The 12,639-nt window shown below is 36.9% G+C and overlaps 1 protein-coding gene across 1 annotated transcript in view; it reads left to right on the plus strand.

Moving 5' to 3' along the window:
* Positions 1-12,639, plus strand: part of LOC127661631 (rho guanine nucleotide exchange factor 17-like) — a 107,185-nt gene that overhangs the window by 63,506 nt on the left and 31,040 nt on the right. The window lies entirely within an intron of this gene.

Below are 12,639 nucleotides of genomic sequence, written 5' to 3' on the forward strand. Positions count from 1 at the left end.
TTTATTGTCCACTAGGTAAAAATTGCAAGTCTGTTTATGACTTTCCACTATTAAACACGATTAAAAAAAAACTTATTTTGAAACCACACCGACTGATGGATTTAACAGAAGCATATACCATCGATTAACAACCTCAAAGCTCATGGTAAGTCTGTCTATAAAGATTTAATTTATTATTGGGACTGTCAATCGATTCAAATATTTAATCTAATTAATTACATGGTATGCTGATTAATTAATAGAATTAATCGCATGCATAAATATTTGCTGAGGAATCCCCTCAAATAACAATAATTCTATATAGAATGATTAAATAATTATAAATGGATATATTTAAATAACTATTAATAATATATATATAATTATTTTTTATTTTTTTTTATTAAATGCATCACATTATTTTGGCATTCAAGTTAAGCCTTAAAAAAAAAATACAAAAAGTGACTTTAGAATGCAATACATTTGTATTACCATATTATTGAACATAAACCTGTCATTGGCCTACAGTACACAGCAATCCACTTTGCAATTAAATTCGTCAATCAGTCTGAGATTTATTAAAAGGGATTGTCTAAGGATGAGTCAATGTACACCTGCGTCAGATGGATGGTTTTGGAGCATCTCGGTTGGGTTGCATCATAAACATTCTGTTTCGCATACTGCCCCTTGAGAAAACATGTGGTATTCCCAGTTTAAATTGCTTATATGGAAGGAATATTCCACATAACGGTCTAGGGACATGATTAATTGCATAAATTTTTTGAACGTGTTATTTTTCATATAATTAATCGCACTGAATTAATGCATTTAATGGACCGTCTTAGTTGTTATTAATTATAAATTCCCCAATGGAAAAAAATTTGGGAATTTTTAATTCCGGAACAGACTGTTGCATTATATAGCAAAGTTCACCAAAGCAAACACCTCTAATTGTCTTTAAAATGCATGAAGAAAAATGTGCGAGACTTCGGTCTGTTTATGTCTTAGGTCGGGGGCGGCTGTGGCTCAGGTGGTAGAGCGGGTCGGCCACTAATCGCAGGGTTGGCGGTTTGATTTCCGGCCCACACGACTCCACATGCCGAAGTGTCCTTGGGCTAGACACTAAACCCCAAGTTGCTCCCAATGGCAGGCCTTTGCCTTGCATGGCAGCTCTGCTGCCATTGGTGTATGAATGTGTGTATGGGTGAATGAGTCACAGTGTAAAGTGCTTTGAATACCGTTAAGGTTAAAAAGGCGCTATATAAGTGCAGACCATTTACCATTAAGAAGTCCAAAACCATCTTAATTGCCATTAACCATCTTGTTGGCCCTTTTGTTGAACAGTTCATCAGAAATATCCCTTACTTTTTTTTTTGAGCACAGTTAGAATATCAAGGGATTTTTCCTGTTTATTTTGGTGCCTTTAAAATAGCAATGTCCCCAGGCAATGCAGACTGAATCTAAAATGAAATGTAAGATTGATTCAATCAGTTTCATTGATGTTTTTGGACAAAACTACAAAACTCACACAGATTTATGTGCTTTGTTGGCTGGTTCGGTCTGCAGACAAAATGGTCAGTCACATTTTGATCAATATTGCAAATAGATCAGAATGCGTCAGCCAGACAAGCATATGCATGGCTCCATGTGCCTGTCACCGTTGCATAACGTCGTTGAAGAATCTCAGCAGGACAGTGGATCACCGCAGAGTCAGAGTTCTGAAAGCCTGTCGAGGAAGATTTGTTGCTGAGATAGAGAACAAACAGCTCCAGGATGGAGAGAAGGGGTTGAGAGAAGATATGGCTTTATAAAAAATGCTGAAAGGCACAGAACCGCAGTGTGGCGTCTCTTGTGATACAGTTAAGGACACTTGTCACAGAGAGTTAGGGAATGACGACACTGGAGAGCGTCTGTGGTGTAGGGGGGCTGAGATCTGATGTTTGGTGCTAGGCAACTAGCTTCTAACATGTTCAAACCACTCTCTTTCCTCTTTATTCTGCTTTGGTCCTTTTACTCCATTCAGATCGGGAACAATAATGTTCTCCGTTTAGTTCCATATCGCTAGTGTTTAGCTTTTCTTCTGGTATACGCAAGTAGTCATTTAGCTGATGCAATCCGATGTGTGGAACAGCCTGAGGTTGAAGGGATAGTTCACCAAAAAAAATTTAATTCTTCCATCATTTACTCACTCTCATGTTAGTCTAAACCCATGTGACTTTTTTTCTTCTTTGGAACCAAAACTTTGAAGTGCAAAAAAAAGCACACAAAGACAGCATAAAAGTGATACATACGACTCCAGTGTGTAAATCTATATCTTCAGAAGCGATATGATTGGTGTGGGTGAGAAACAGATCAACATTTAAGCCCTTTTTTACTATACATTCTCCTGCTTGCCCAGTAGGTGGTGATATGCACACAAAATGTGAATTGCAAAAAATAAAGATCTCTTGGGAGAGAAGAACCCTTGGGAAGGCTGTCTGAAATTGGAGATTTAAATATTAAACTCACCTACACCTATAATGTCACCTTTGAAGACATTTTACCACTGAAGTCGTTTGGATTACTTTTATGTTGCCTTTATATGCTTTTGTACCTTTAAGGATTTGGACCCTGTTGACTTGCATTGTAAGGACCTAAAGAGCTGAGATATTCTAATAAAAATGTTTATTTGTGTTCAGCAGAAGAAAGAAAGTCATACACATCTGGGATGGCATGAGGGTGAGATAATAATGAGAGAATTTAAATGTTTGGGTGAACTATTCCTTTAAGCAGTATGTTGGTGTCACTCACCATTCACTTAAATTGCATAATTTTTTCCATACTATAAAATTAATGTATGGTGACTGAGACAGTATTTCTGCCTAACATTTCCTTTTGTGTTCCACGGAAGAAAGAAAAACATACGGGTTTGTAACAACATTGATGGTGATAGTTTATACAGTATGTGGGATGGGTGATGCTTTCAAGGCCAGTATAACTGGTATTGACACCAACACAGATACATCTATTAATTTTTATGTATTTATTTATTTGCGATTTTATGAGTATTAATGGGTCATTTTAGCCATTTAGCATTATATTTCAAAGCCAAAATGTATTACATTAACAGGAATAAACTCCAAATTCTCATTTTTAACTACAAAAACAAACAAATCTCAATGTTTTAACAAATTAAAATATAAATAAACTAAGAAAAGTCATATTTAGCCCAGATGATGGACTCTGTCTTTCTGTCATTACTTCAGACAAGCGCCACTCTCAAACGAGCATTGGCTGACTGAGCGCTAAATGTGACTTCTTGTAGCAATTCTGCTTGTTAAAGAGGAGCAGAAGTAATAGTTCCTTTCCTACACAACTAGATTCTAATGAAACATAGTCATTTTCATAGTAAAACATTTGTAAAATTATTTTAGTAAAATAAAACGAGTGATATGCCCATCCCTAATTCCTTGATGCGATCGAACCAGAACCATTCGATTGCTAGCTCTGAGCTCTAACCAGTTCTCAACACCACTCATATCACCAACACCACCTGTTTGAACCACATCCAGCAGTTATATTCCAGTGTGGAGGAGAACGCTTGAACGTTTCATATGGTGGACAGTGCAGTATTTTCTCATTGTGACTAGAGACCGGAGAGCGTTTCTGCTCCGATCAAAGGGAGGTTGATTTGATTGGTTTTGGTACAATAGTTTCAGACCAGATTGTACCTGCTTTACACATGGTGCTTTGGCTAGTGTGCATGAGTTTTTATTTTGTCTGGCAGTAATACCACATTTGGCAAAATTCCGCAGTGTACCTCAGGCGTCTAGCAGAGCATGCTTTAGCAAGAAATGAGATCTCATTACTCAAACACAATTGAACGCTACAGCCCGAGCCTCAAACGTGGCTCCTTGCATGACTTTTGCACTATGACCTAGGTTAAAAGAGGGTCAGTCATGGTATTTAGTGAAAATAATAATTTCTTCAGATTTTTTTGTATACAAAGTTATGTAGTCAAATCAAGTTTGAATACGTCTTGAGACAAAAACGAAGCGTACTGTAGATGTACAGTCTGTTAAATATATGTCGGCCATTGTTCAGTCAACCAACTTTACCAAAAATTTCAAGTGGACCAAAAATTTGTAACGCATGTGTTGTGAAAATAGGATGTTTAGACACTACAAACTATTGATCAAAAATCCTTCACAATTCATGTATATATATTACGCGTATCCGATAGCAACTGCTCGTCAAAAGACGACTGTTCACCTAAAATCTGTGCCACTGGCTCCGCCCACAGGGGACTCATAGTGGTTCAAAATCCCTCTCTGCACAGCTAATTATTAAACAAAAAATTATGAGGATGTGATGATCACATTGTGCAACATTTACTCTTTCAGTGTGGACAAAACACTTGTTAAAATTGCACATGGTTAGAACACAATGTTAGGCTAATGTTTTTAGCATTTTAAGTAACAGTGGACCCAAAATATAACAGAATTTTCATAATTTACCTTCATATTGTTCTAAATCTGTATGGACTTGCTTATGCTGCTTATCTTTTCAATACAATGGCAGTTGATAGAGACTCATTTTAAGACTTGAAGGATATTAAGTGGTCAACCCATATATAATGAAAAAATTCCAAATATTGGCTACATTATTGATATATTGTTCCACCAGTAAATATGATGTACGAGTCGCATGGACTTCCTTTATGATGCATTTGGGTGCTTTTTTTTAAGCTTTAAAGGGAAATACATTGATTGCCTACATTTTCCAGTTTGGTTCGATTGGTTTTGGAAGCCGCAATAGTGCCAGGAATCACATGCTTGCATGTGAAGGAATCATCTGGAGCGTGGTTACATGTCCATGGTTACTGGAATACTGTGTCCACTGTTGTTATTCCTTCTTCCTTTTATTAATATGGTTAAGCAGTTTGGTTATGTATGAACTAAAATGGGATTACTTCACAGAAACCAGAAGAATCTGCTATTTACATTCTAAAAGCATGTAAAAACCTTGGTTTTTTTTAAAGATTTATTTTCTATTTTTACAAAGTTAATCTGTATGCATGTTGTCTTAGACTTACTCTGACACCTAGTGGTGTGGATGCAGCATCATTCAAACTCAATAGATTTCAGTCAATGATGCCTTTTTAGAAATTCACAGTCAGCCCTGATTAGTTTAATCAGTGAGTGGAAGTGCCCAGTTACAGATTGGTTACTAAGATTAAGTGAGTATTTGGGTAATCATGTGATTACAACATGGCAGCCCCCATGAGTGGACCCTCTCCATAGAATAAAACATTACAATTCCCTTCTTTTTTTAGTGAATTTAATTTAGTGAGTTTTTGTGAATTAATTTTAAGTAAATATCATTTACTGGCATATAATATTTTGTGAGATATATATATCAGCATTATATCGGCCTAATGGCCAACTTGCTCTCTAGATACTGGTATCAGCTATTAAAAAAACCATATTGGTCACTAGCAATATTCCATGACTTCTTACTGCATACAATAGCAATGGGCATAGCCTGAAATTATGACATAATTTTTGGCTAAACTATTCCTTTAATATCACTTGCGTGATTTTTTTTCATTGTGCTTGTTTGTGTTGTGTTTATGTCGAGCTGGCAGAGTCATACTGTTTAAATAAGTGAACAGAATTTAAGCAAATCCTCCAATAGTTGTATTTCAACAGAAAATGTTTCTTTCTCCAGCCCTATAATTAAGTTTGCGCTCCTTTCATCTCTACCTAATGCCGTTGACAACTTAATCTTTTTGTTTTCATATAACTTTTTTCTTTGCTCTAGAAATACATTGTTTTTGTGTTTTCGCAATCCGTCTCGCAATTCTCCGTTTGCCTTGTGTTTACACAGTCCAACATGCCCCACACATGAGCTGCCATCAACATTTGCTTATTAGAGGATGAAAAAAAGCCATTTATTTCTCCCCGATGAGATTTATGTTCTATCTCTCCTTGGGTTGCACGGCTTGACCATGTCTTTCCAAGAAATGTATTTGGAGGTTCTGGCTCTATAATATGATTCATTTTTAATGATTGCACTCCATAATGTTCCATGCTATTCGAGCAGAGCTACGGGCACACAAGGCACCTCTTTAAATTATGTAAGCCACATGGCAAGAATGTTCATGGCTGTTATTGATGTTTAAACGAATAAGATTTAATCCATTCATGCAGTTACGAAGCGGTGTTTTGAAGGAGACCTGATCCTCGTGTGTGTGTTGTGACATAAAGTAATTACATTATGATTATTGTAGGCATAATTAAAATGGGACCAAATGTTGGCAGCACATAATTGTCTTCATGTGTACTTGGGCAGTCATGCGAAGGCAAGATCGTTTTGTTGTTGACGTGTGTAGTCCTACTGAGCAAATACTGAGAGATGTCTTTTAACCTTTGTTTGCTTAAAGTATATAGAAGTACTGAAGAAAAGGGTTAGTATACAGAAGCTATGAAAATTTCTCTAGCTTTTATTTCGTCTTATATTTGGGGCGAGGCGACTGTCATGACAAATAGCAAATTGTTATATGATTTCATTGTTACTAATGTTTAATGAATAGTCTAATTTGTTATTTAATGCACTTAAAATTAGATTTTCATCAAAACAATAAGCAATTGTAATAATTAAATGCAATAAGTAATTCAAAAGTAATCTAAATAGATTACTTAAAGTGTAATCTTAAAGATAAGGTTACTAATTAGTTTTAGTTGTGTACTTTGTAATCCATACCAGATTACATTTCTGAAGTCGGCTACCCAACACTTCATATAACAGTTTAACTATTAAATAAATCTATTTAGTTTTCGCTCATATTGTAGTTCAGTCAATTTAATTGTCATTCTTTTGCTAATTGACTTTTTAAATTCTAACAAAACATATTTTCACTGCTTATTTTTGTCTTTGTAATGGATTTTGTTAACAATAACCTTGCTGAGGAACATATTAATAGAGTAACCTTTCCAAATCCTCAGAGCTCACCTGTTAGAGAATGTCAGACGCCTTGCGGGCAAAGTCTGTGGTCTAACTGTAGTTTAAATGAGTTTTTAGCATTTTCTTTTAGCTTCCAGTTAGCATGCTAACTGATTAGCCTGCTACACATAGAGCTAACCTTTGTCGAATTGCTGTCAGTGTTAGATATTTTAATTCCCTATTTTATACGAAAACCTTAGAAACATAATTTGCTTTTTCAGTTATATTACGGTAAGCAAGCTTACCAATTAGCCTGCTAAGCTAGTTACAGCATTTTCTAACCAGTGTGCCATCTGGTGAGATCAGGGGTGCCATGTAAAAAATCCTTCAAACATATAAAAAAAAATCCCAAAATGCACAAAAACATCTTTAAAACTATGGAGTTATATTCTGTGCATGCATAATTGTATTTTGAGTGCACAAACATTTATTTTGTACATGTTTAATCTCAGTTTTGTAAAGCAATGTATCTTCTTGCAAAGATTAATAATTTTTTGCATGTGCAAGATCTCACTCATTCTCTCTCCTCGTATGCCCTCTGCGTGCGCTCTGAACTTGAGACTGCTCGTTTGCTTTTCCAACCGTATTCCGAAAAGTCCCGCATCCTATGTCAGTATTGGCTATTAGAAGCTGCTTACTAGCGCTCTGTGTTTGGACAGTTGGGGAAGCTACAGCAAACATCTCAGTGTAATGGTAGCAGAAGAGCCAACAGGCACAATATTCCAAGCTCATACACTTTATATACTGTATGCAGTTATCATTACAAAAGATATTTACTCCATGGTTTATAGACATACAGGGATACTGTAAGGCTTAACTAACTGTAATGTAAGTTTTTCAAAATATAGTAGCCTGAGACAGGGCTGGACTGGGAAGTGAAATCTGCATGGGATATACATGGCAACTGGCCCAAACTTTGAGCGGTGTCCTTTTCTGCATATCACGGCGCCATTTTGTGGTGTGTTTTGCATAATGCGTCGGCTCATTTTAGCTTATTGTGGCCCATTCGGCCCTTTTTGCAGCCGACCCACCGGCCCGCTCGGTTCTCCCGATGGCCAGTCCGCCCCTGATCAACCTCAAAGTGCGTCGGCCCACCGGGAAAATGCCCGGTATGCCAGGTTACCAGTCCAGCCCTGGCAAAGCTAAGTATTTCTTTAAAATTTTTTAAAACTTTTTGCAGTTTCAAACAATTGAGGTTCAATATACTGTACATTTAATTTACCAAAAACTATGACAGGGGACATAATTAGCCTCTTTTACTTTTCTTCCATTTGTTCTCAATCAATTTTGCCAGAAGGATTGTGGTACAATGCATAAACGTCATAAAAACAACCCCACAGCTTTGAAATGCAAATATAAACAGCTTTTCTAATTTATTATCAAGAATGGAATGTTAATTTAGGCAATATTTATAATATTCATAATATTTATAATATACAAGGCTGTGAAAATAGAAGTTGGACACAATAGCATGTTTATTAAAGAAAATAATATGTCATATAGTAATAACAAAAAGACGAAGGTTCAGTGGTTGCTTATCTAAGGTAGACTGCAATCTGGTCACATTTATTTTAATAAACGGATCTCTCAGAATATCCTGTAGGAAATATGGAAGTCAAATGGAAGAGATTGCATGTATATAATTTCAGATGAAAATGGTTGCTTCATAGCCTAGCTAGTAGCTACATAAGTGTAACTTGGTAACCTAGATAGCTAACTACTAGCCAAGAGAACCATATTAAGAGAGCTAGCCAGATAGTTTGCTAGCTAGTAAATCTATTGGGAGTGTACAGATTAAAAAATATATCTAATAAAGGTTAAATAAAAAAAGTCAACAAAAGAGCTGCTGTCATGTGGTCATAGTGTTACACATTTCCTTTCTTGAAAACAAACTATCCCCTTCTCCGCTTTTGTTTTATTATGGGTAGGAGAGAGTGAGATCTTACACAGGCAAACAGAGTTACGTACATTTTAGAATTCTGTGAAAATTCACATAAAACAAAAAACTTAGCAATTGCAAAATTGAATTTTGTTGGCTGAAAATTGAATTAATCTGTATAAAATACCTTTTCTATCTGTGTAAAATACCTTTTTGTGTGCTCAAAGTATAATTTTGCGTGTGCAGACCATTTTTGTGTGCTCAAAATAAATCTTGCACACACGAAGTATAATTTTGCACACACAGAACATTGTGTCTCTCAAATAACTCAAAAAATGGAATGCCATACATTTCTCAATAATAACATGTAATAATAATAATAATAATAATACTGCCGATGCGTCTCTCACACGCACGTGCAGCATTCTTCAGCTTATTGGGCTCAATGGACATGAAGCTCATTGATATACCGTGTCTCTGCAAGCGAGCGACATTGGAGCTTTTGGCCTCAACAATTCGTCGTGCTTACAGATGTGGGTAGAGTAGCCAAAAACTGTACTCAAGTAAAATTACTCGAGTAAAAGTACTTACATAAATAATTACTTGAGTAAGAGTAAGAAAGTGTCCAATGAAAAGAGTACTCAAGTAGTAACTCGTTTCTTTCACAAATGACTTAATAGACGTTTACTCCCCTGTATTCCATTACATAATACACATTGAACATTATAGAATTATTATTATTATTAATGGAAATTCTGTCATCTTTCACCATCATGTTGTTCCAAACCCATATGACTTTCTTTCTTCCATGCAACAATAAGGAGATATTAGACAGAATGTTTGTCTGAGTCACTATTTACTTTCAGTGAATGTTTATGCGTGCGTGCGTGCGTGCGTGCGTGCGTGAGTGAATATTTTAGCTCTGTAGGCCAAAAGTTTGATGCTCCAAAAAGCACAAAGGCAGCATATAAGTGATCCATAAGACTCCAGAGGTTAAATCCATGTCTTCAGAAGTGATATTGTAGGTGTGGGAGAGAGATGGATCAGTATTTGTCATTTTTTGCTAGACAGCAGGGGCGATATACATAGAAGAATGTGAATCACCAAAAACACAAGAAGAATGTGAAAGTGGTCTGTTTTCACATCACATCGCTTCTGAAGAGTTTTATGGATTAATTTTATGCTGACTTATGTTTGTTTAGCTTTAAAATGTTGCCACCTATTCAATTGCATTGTATGGACCTACAGAGCTGAGAAATTCTAAACATCTTCATTTGAGTTCAGCAGATGAAAGAAAGTTATACACGTCTGGGGTGGCAAGAGGGTGAGTAAATAATGAGAATTGACATTTTTGGGTGAACTATCCCTCTAAGGGCTCTTGTCAGATCTGGATGAATTTGTTAATAAGAGAGGTTTGGAAACACTTCTAGTAATTATTACAGTGAAAATCTGAAATTGTCCAACAAGGACATTATATATAATGCTGAAATATAAAGCAAAGCAATATCATGCTTTATTAATGCCTTCTTTTGCTATTTCATAGCTTTTAAAGTCCTGTGTGGATTCTTATTTCAGTGTAGTTACAGTTTTCAGTGTCGTAAGTATTTAGATTTTTAGTTCTGTACAGCCGTACCGCCGCTCTCTAAATACAGAGTACGCAGCCTACGTAGGGCACCAACCCCGGTAGTGTAACACTCGCTGTGTCTGAAACCACCCCCTATCCGCTGTATAGCGCACTATTTCGAGTGTCTGAATTCTGAATGAAATCTGAGTCACTTGTTCCCTAAAAGTAAATTCTTTCCCAAAAAGTTATGTAGCGTATTGCTACCCATCTCTGCTCACTCATACTACAGCTGCTTTCATAACAAAGGCATAAATAGCACATGATATGTCTTTTATCTCCATCTTATCTCCTGTACACATATTTTTTCTGCCTTGTGAATTAGTTATTTTAATAACTAGGCCTGTTTAACGATTTACAAAAATAAAAACTATATTATTAATAATCTACTGTACATGCATGATATGCAAAATATTATTTTATTATTTATCTTTCTTAAACATAGTATTATCTATTTTCAATAAACAACTGATTTAGTTGCAAGATGTCACGTTGCGGCATCTTCATCCCCTGTCTGTCTCCTGCTTCGCGTACGTACTTTGTTTGACCCGAATGGGTCCAGTTGTTAGTGACCGCCGTGCGTACCATCGCGCACTCTCCAGTGAGGTCATGGTCCTGTCACCTTGTCAGGTTTGGTTTCTGTCTGACGGGACCGTTGCATCATCATCCCCTGCCTGTCTTGTGTTTTGTGTCCAGGGCATGGTGTCTGGATCCTCACTTTCTGTCTGGTTCGGTTTTGGTCTGTGTCGGGATCCGGACACTCATGCTCTATGATCTGTTTGTTTTGTTCCAAGCGTGTTGACATTTTCGCACTCATGTGTTTCAGGTGCCGCTGGCACGTGAAATCAGCGTTTCCATGGGAACCCTGATTGTTTCCATGGGAACGGTGATCATGCCAACTTTCAGCTGCAAGAAGCACCTGCCTCTTGTTTGTCCATGTCTATATTTATCCCCTCGTGTGTCATGTCCTTTGCTGGATTGCCTGATTTAATGTTAAATGTAGTTCAGTGTTGACTGAATGTCTCGCTAGATTGTTGTTTGGGATGAAGTAACTAACCACTCACTCTCGCTGCCTAGTTGGTTCTGTGTCGTGTATCTGTTGATTGCCCGTGTGTCGGGTGCGTGGTTGCCTTCCAGTTCTCTGCGTGTCAGATGGGTTTCCACGGAGGATACCTCGTCTTTGCCCTTGTGTCAGGGAGCTAAATCGCCCTACCCAGTTGGGCGTCGTTTTGCATCTCACTAAGCTTCAACATAGGATTCCACAAATATATTCCTCGACATCCACAGTGACTGCTCAATATTATTGTAAATAAATCCTTTAAACTGTTGCTCTGCATTTGGGTCTGTTTGTCTAGCTATCGCTCGTTACACAAGGTCCCCTCTTTCAGGATTTCATCTGTTTTCTGTGCATTTGGTCAACTTTAAACTGGAGTGCATTGACTTATTAAATAGATAACACCACTCTGGGGAAAAAATGACAGAAGAGAAGGATCATAATGTAGGTTGTATACTAAAATAAATATTCCATCTGAATAAAACTAAAGGTAAGAATTGAGGTAATTAGTAGTCCCCTTGGATATTTAGAGAGAATGTTGTTACATTTTGTATGTTTTAGTATTACGTGTTTTATTAAGATAATGTGATGAATTGTGTCCTGTTAGCAACTTGCATCCCGTGCACAATATTTTTGTTTTCAAACAAGGCAAAATGAATGATTTTTCACCACATGTGATGGTGTTGACTTGGTGCTGGATGACACCAGCGTTCATCAAAAATAAACTATTACGAACCCTCTCTTGATTTTCATTTGCTCCAAGGAATTCGATTTATACTGTATGTGAATCATGGCCTTTTGAAGGAACATTCCCTCTCCTTCTGCATGTAATACGTGACTTTGGGTGGCATGACCAGCTCTGTGTACACTGGATGTGGCTTCCTGTACAGGCAATTACATTCAAGTCTTAGTCCGTGTTTCAGCTGGGCATATTTCTGAAATAAGAGAAATATAAGAGAGGACAGTGGACGCTGTTTACATGCATATTTACATGCATGTCTATTTTCTGTGTCACTCTCTCTCTCACACTCTCTCTCTCTCTCACACTTTCTCTTTTACTCTTTTTTGCAGTATTTGCTGTGTTTTTGCTGCTGTACTGTTAGTCAGTGGTTAAGTGAAGGC

This window comes from Xyrauchen texanus, chromosome 21, assembly GCF_025860055.1.
Source record: "Xyrauchen texanus isolate HMW12.3.18 chromosome 21, RBS_HiC_50CHRs, whole genome shotgun sequence".
NCBI lineage: Eukaryota > Metazoa > Chordata > Actinopteri > Cypriniformes > Catostomidae > Xyrauchen > Xyrauchen texanus.